This window comes from Pteropus vampyrus, unplaced genomic scaffold (genome assembly GCF_000151845.1).
Source record: "Pteropus vampyrus isolate Shadow unplaced genomic scaffold, Pvam_2.0 Scaffold116, whole genome shotgun sequence".
Taxonomy (NCBI): domain Eukaryota; kingdom Metazoa; phylum Chordata; class Mammalia; order Chiroptera; family Pteropodidae; genus Pteropus; species Pteropus vampyrus.
The window spans coordinates 1510954-1518096 of record NW_011888897.1 but is presented as its reverse complement, the minus strand read 5'-3'; the positions used below and the strand labels follow the sequence as shown (position 1 = coordinate 1518096).

General features: G+C 34.4%; 1 pseudogene; it reads right to left on the bottom strand.

Annotated features, from left to right (window-relative positions):
* Positions 1-4880: 4880 nt before the first annotated feature.
* Positions 4881-4999, bottom strand: LOC111743606 (annotated as a pseudogene).
* Positions 5000-7143: the final 2144 nt, after the last annotated feature.

Here is a 7143-nt window from a genome sequence, read left to right as displayed (position 1 = left end):
ATGGGTATCAAAATTGAAAAGAATTAGACCTTTTATTTAAAAAATAAGTAAAAGCCGCTTAAAATTCAGTTACTGAACATGAGGAAGGAAAACATATTCCCAGAGAAAAAGAGGAATAGTAGATACCGAATTTGACACGTAAAGAAGAAAGAGAAGGAAACTAAGGCTTTTGGGGAAAGTCAAGCCAGTCTGGCCTACTAACAATTGCAGATGTCCCATTCTTTGCTCTGGTAACGTGTTGTACATTTTCTGGCATGCTGCCTCATTTAATACTTTCTTCATCTTCCAGATAAGATTGCTGATCCTTAAATAAGTTAAATGGCTTACCCAACATTGTTTCTAATGTAGAAGAACAGGATTGAAACTGACATTTTGACTCTATGCCCATTTTCCTTTCCATTTAAGCATATCTTATCTCAGAGTTAGAAAACTCTTTGAACTCTTTTTTTAAAAGATCCCAGAAACACTTAGAATAAGAGAGAGGAAATCGCACAGTGACTTTCCATCATGAAGAACACAATCTCAGAGACCAGAAATTTACATTTAGGATGAAGAAGTTGAAAAGAGGAAAACATCTGAATTCCAAGCAAAACTTAAGTCCTTATAAAAGTGCCAGTACAAATGGGCAAATATAATCTGGTGGGGTTCTGAAATATTTGTATCTTTCTTATTGTTAATGCTCCTGGTATAAGAATGTTATCATTTATTTATGATAAAAAGAATCTTTTCTCTTATTGTCTCTAGAGAAAAAATGTAATGTTAAGTGACAACCAAACTTATTTTTCCTATTGAATTCCAAAAGTGGTATGCGAGCAGTATGTTCATCCTTGTAAAATTGATTTGTATTTTGTCAGCATAGAGATGAATGTTTTCATACATGGATTTTTTTTTTAGGAGCGCAATGTTCTTCCCTTTTTGAAAGCAGCTGTTTGCGAAAACAAGGAACATCACACTGAGTTACTTGCGGAAAACCTCAGCCTTTCATAACCATAATAAGAATTGGGTACAAAATATACGCAGTGTAGACTTTCTCCCATGTATTTATAGTTTAATCCTTAAATCCAAAATATTTAAGAATTCACTTGTAGGAATAGGTAATAAAGAAACAAGTGAACAAGTATGCCAATATTAATATGCAATTATTTAGAATAGTGAATTTTTGAAGCAAGCATGTGTCCAATAAGAGGAGAAAGTTGTTAATAAAATTTAGAATATCCATTCAATGGAATACTTTGCAACTGTTAAAAAATAATGTCACTTTCTGTGTACTGACTTAAATCTATGTAAGAAAAGCAGGATACAGAATATTATAATATGATTACATTTTACAAACATCGGCAAATATTTATATTTATACACACATCTATGTACATACTAAAAGTTCTGAAGTGATCAAACAAAAATCAAATCACACTTTATTTATGAATGATCTATACTATACGTTTTATTTTTATATTAAAAGTATAAGAGTATCTTTTTAAAACATCCTCTGGCTCCCTGACTACTTTAATTTATCTATTCATATATCTACTGAACATTTAGGAGATGCTAGTCTCTAGATAGATGGTATAAATTTATAGATGAACAAGACACCATAAACAAGAAAATCAACTGTAACGGAATGTAATGTAGGTTTTGATGGCAGCGTATATGGATCCCTTGAGAACATGGATAAGCATCTCCTAACTAGACATAAAGGGTCTCACGAAAACTCTGTCCTGAGCTAAATCTGAAAATGCATCAATAGTGGTCATGCAGATAAGGGAGGAAATACTTCAGTCACAGATATAACTGGTGCAAAGGCTTTGAGGCATATGAAAATACGACACACTTGGGACCCTGGAAGTAGTATGAGTAAAATAGAAGTTACCTAAAGATATGGAAGAATTTACATTAGGAAACTAAGAAAAAGAGGACAAGCAAGGAGTCTTGACTTTGTATGGAAGATAGTATGGATTTAATGAGTTTAGTGAGAAAAATATGGTTTATTTGAAAGATAACTCAGAAAGAGAATAAAGAACAACATGGAAAGCAGGATAGGCATCCTAAGTGGGCACAAAATTTCCACACATTTAAAATCAACTTTCCTTTTAATACTCCAAGATTTCAATTGAGCCATTACCTGTAGTCCTGCAAAGAATTCAGTCCCCATGCCTAAAATTTCTGAAACTCTCCAGTGGATGTTTACATGTTTTGATTATTTTTCAAACTACTCATCCTACCTTCTTTAGGATCACCTCTATTCTCTTGTCTATGCTTCTTCCTAATATCACTGCTACTAGTTTTTAATCAATATTTAAAGAAATCTGTAGGAAAACAAAATATAAAATTTTTAATTGCTTATCGGATCGTGCTTGCCCTTGTGTCCATTAACCTTGCCCTGTCACAGCGGTTCTCCCAACATTCTGCCATGTTTCTGGAACTTGTTTCTACTCAAATCAGAGACCTCTCTCTAATATTACTTCTTTATTAGGTCCCAGGGCTCCTATGAGTAAGAAAAATAAAATAATAATAATCCTGACATCCACTGAAGAGAATTCTTTTGCTTTATTTGCAGAGCTTTTCCTACTAGTTAGCTAAGTGTCTTTAGCTTTCATAATCAGAGAGTAAGTAATTGGTTTTTCCAAACAAATGAGCCCTTAAAGATGATTTCTGTGATTCCTAGAATGTTGAGATAACTATAAACAGCTTTTAAATCAGTAATTTTTGCTGTATTCGCTATACAAGTGAGTCAAGATAGCAATATTAAGAGTGAGTTAAAGCAGGGCTGGTGCACATTGAGAGGAGACTATAGTTAACAGATATTAGAATAAAGAAGAAAACAGACTTGGTTAATGGATGAGGATGCCAACAGAGTAATGGATGACTTTGAAGTTTTGTGCCAAGCAACTAGATTAGAAGGGAATAAGGTTTGAGGGATCTTCAACATGACTGCAATTGCTGGTATATGAGTTTCATTGTATGTTTTAAAGCTTTATATGAAATTAAGATTATTCTGGAAAAGTCAGTCCCATGGGTCTGGTATTATAGAGAGAATACTGAAAAATAATGTGAAAATCTTCAAGTATGGATAAAAAGAAAGAGGAATCATCAATATAGTTCATGACCTATTAATTAATTCAATTTACAAATACAGAGAAACAACTGTTGTGGCCGCCAGCCCCTGATAGACACATGGACCACCAGAAACCAGTGAGTTATAGGAAACACACTCTTTATTCAGCCAGCTGGGTCTGCCAGGAGTACGCAGACCCCAAATTAAGCAGCCCCGAAATGTAGAGGTACAGGGTTTTTAAGCCCTAAATCCCATTCCTCATTCTGTGTTAAACACAAAGGTCTGTTTTTCTCCTATTCACTACCTGTCAACCCACAGGTCGGGTGTGCAGGCGGGGGTACAGAAGCAGAAAGCTTATTGTTAGAATGTTATGTTCCCATGGGTGATGACCTATGTTCCCATGGGCGATAGCCAAGCAGTAATTAACTAGCGCACAACTATCCAAACAGTAACCACAAAATGTCATTTGATAAAAAGTAAAAATGCCATGGGTAGGTTAAAGAGATTTTTTATTGAACAAAAGTAAATTACTGTAATTATTTTGTGATAGCTTTTATGATCAAAACAAAGGACATTCATTATGTTGACCACCAAACCAAGAACTTGATTTAGATGCTAGAAAAAAATTTTTAGAGAACCAGTGTTAACGGCCAATTAGGAAATAAGACAAGATGGACTGCTATGTAAGTCTGAATGAAGTATTTCTGGGGATTGGCTCTAATTCAGATTCAAACTCAGCTCTGACTCTTTGTGCACAATTCACTTCATAAAGAAGATAAACAAGGCAATCTGAAATAGGCATTAAAGTCTTTCAGAGAAACTTTCTTAACCTACGTATCTTTAGCCATTACAGAATGTAAAGAAGGAAACTCCATGGATTGCCAATATGGATTCAAGGTTTCCACTGTCACATGAAAAAAAAAAGTTGATGGCAAAACCACCAATTTTCAGCTCTTCTGACCAAACTTTTTGAGATCATCATTAATTCCTCTCTTTCTCCCATATCTCATATCCAATTCTTTAGGAAATCCTATTTGCATCACTTTAAAAATATATCTATGTCCATTATTATTATCACCCTGGTCAGAGTCACCATTATCTATCTCATGCTTAGAATCCTGCCTCTGCCTCCTAACTCTCTTTATCAGTCTCAAGTGTCTATTCTTAACAAGATAACTAGGGTAACCTTTTACATTTTAAATCAGATTACATCATTCCTTTATTGAAAATTCTCCGAAGACTCCTTATCTTGCTCAGAGTAAAAGATGAACTACTTAAAATAGTCTATTAAGTAGTCTATAAATAGACTAACCAGAAACCACCACCACCACCACCACCACCACCACCACCACCACTCTCCTTACATTTCTGAATCTACTTTGACTCTTTCCCACTGATTAATCTCCACCCATACTGGCCATCTTGCTGTTCCTCAAACACACCACACCTGGTGCTGCCTTGGGGGTATTGTACTATGTTCTCTTTGTCTAGAACATTAATTCCCTCACCCTCTTCAAATCTCAACTCAGTTCCTCATCCTTATATCTCCACCATTGTGTTCATTTTCTTTTTGTCTACAGAATTTTCACTTTCTAACCTGCAATATAATTTACTAATTACTTGGCTTATTTTTTCCTGGGTATCAGTCTCTCCCATTCCCCATTTGCTGCAGCTGAATATATGCTTTATATTGAAATGTTGGTATATAATTACTAATACTAAACATAAAAAATACAATTTTATTGCAAAGCCATCTCTTAATGAAATGAATTAGACATTTCATTTTTATTTATTTATTTATTTTATTTATTTATTTTATTTTTTACGCCTACAGCACCTGGTCTTCCTAGGTGGTCTCCCATCCAAGTACTAACCAGGCCCGACCCTGCTTAGCTTCTGAGATCAGACTGGATCAGGCTTGTTCAGGGTGACATGTGAATTAGACTTTTTAACTTGTATCTGTCATAACTGATGTTATTTATTACCATAATCTACAAGATTATGGGTTCAGAAACTGAGAAATCTTGTTCAGATAAATAACAGAAGTAAGAGTGGAAAAAGGTTTGTTATAGCAATGCCATTTGATTTGTTGAACTCTTTTTGAGTTAAGTGCCCCAAATCATGTAATGAACTACCATCAATAATTATTATTAATGATGAATCAGCTAATAGCATCTCTTAATATAAATCCCTTCAATTTTATTAAAAACAAAGAAATTGAAACATTGTTTCAAATGTATTTATCACCTGTAGGTAGAGTAATTCCTTTTCTAAACATGTACCAGTATTTTATGTTAATTGAAACACTGGAGTTTAGTATACCCCAGGGAAGTGAGCTATAATAAAAGTGAGAAAGAAAGATACTCATATTTCTGTTGTAAAGTAAAGCAAAGACAATTGTAATGGGGGAATTTGGAAGGAAGAGATTTTAGTAAAGTACATATGAAACTGAAGATCTGGACAATGATTCTCTTTAAGCAATCTTTGCCAACATGACTTTCAAAAATATCACAAAATGTTTATGACCTACTAATTCTACTCAATCAACATGACTGTCATGTGCAAGGACAATGAATGTTTTAATTACATAATGTTTTAGAAAATGAACATTCACACACAATGCCCAAAATTATTTAAGAAACAAGAAACATAAGTTACTAAGAAATACATGGGAAAGCAGAACAGGGAGGAAAGCAAGGGTGACAGAAGAAAATGTGTCAGCAGGACTACCGGGTAAGTCCTTTTGGAATCAGCAAAACTAAGCATGAGAGGAAATGCTGAGTTTATTATTTACAAGAATTTGTGGTTGAATTTTTCACCTCTTGCCATGTTTTTTTGTCCTTCCCCAGTCCTCCTTCCCTGGCTACTGTCTCTAGGGTTAGCAAGGGAAGGAGAAAGTAAGCATGAGGAGGAAGTAAATTTGGATGAATAAGGGCATGTAGTCAATACAAGGGCTATGACTTCTTCCTGAATAGAGAAAGGAAATAAAAACGTTCAAATCTGAATTGCAACAATTAAGATGAGTGTTGTAATGTGCTCAGGAAAGCTCATATGATTCAGAAAGCTATGACTGACTTGAAAAACTAGTAATTTTCCATGTCATATTTTGTTCTTAAGAATATGTTGTGAACTACTATTTAGTTGACCTGACTTGAATGTTATTGGACCGCACAGACATAGGGGATAGGAAAAGAATGGTAGAAACGGTTGTGTGGGACATGGGGTCAGAGTAAGACTTTCAGGCTGTTCCAAGATCTGAAGACATTAAGGTGCTCTTTCATATACATACTTCAAAATAAAAATGTATTACAAACACAAGTAAGGAAGTCCAACAAGATTCTAGATTATTTCCCAACAATTACTCCTTCAAAGGTTTGTTTTTATTTAAAATATTAAATAATTTCCCCCAAATGCATTCAAACACAATAATTTAATGGTACGCTAAGCACATGCTTAGTCTTTCTGTTTGGTAAGCCTTTATGAGGATGGTAGTCTAAATATTTGAGTGTGTTGTGTACGTGCACATCTGTTTCTCTTCTTTGATTCCTATAATTGAAATTCACACATTCTAATTTAGCAACCCCTGCTGCTTCATAACTTTCCTCTCTCTTGGATTTCCTTTTTTTTTCCCCCTGGGCCCTCCCTTAAGTTACTCTTTTATATTGCCATTTGATATACTCTGTCCTTTTATTTACCTTCTATCTTCTTTCTCTTTCAAATAGGTCATACTCCTGTTTATAACACATCTTGAATTTATTCTGTACAGCTTGTTTACCACACTTCTTTAACTCTTCTAGACCTACAAAAACTTGATTTACCAGTGAAAGTAACTTGTTTCCTGTCTACTTTCTCTCTAGCCTTAGACTGTTCCATAACTATGTTTCAAGAGAGAGATGACAATGAGTTGACCTTGTCCTATATTGGTGATCCTCCACATTATTCCAAACTTATAGTAATGATATTAAGGTTAAATAAGGCAATGATAATAAAATGCTTACTACACTGTCTGAGACTGTTTAGACAAGCATTAAAATGTAGCTCTGATTGTTTAGCATGGAGTAAGTTGGGAGAGATTGAGCTGAATATGA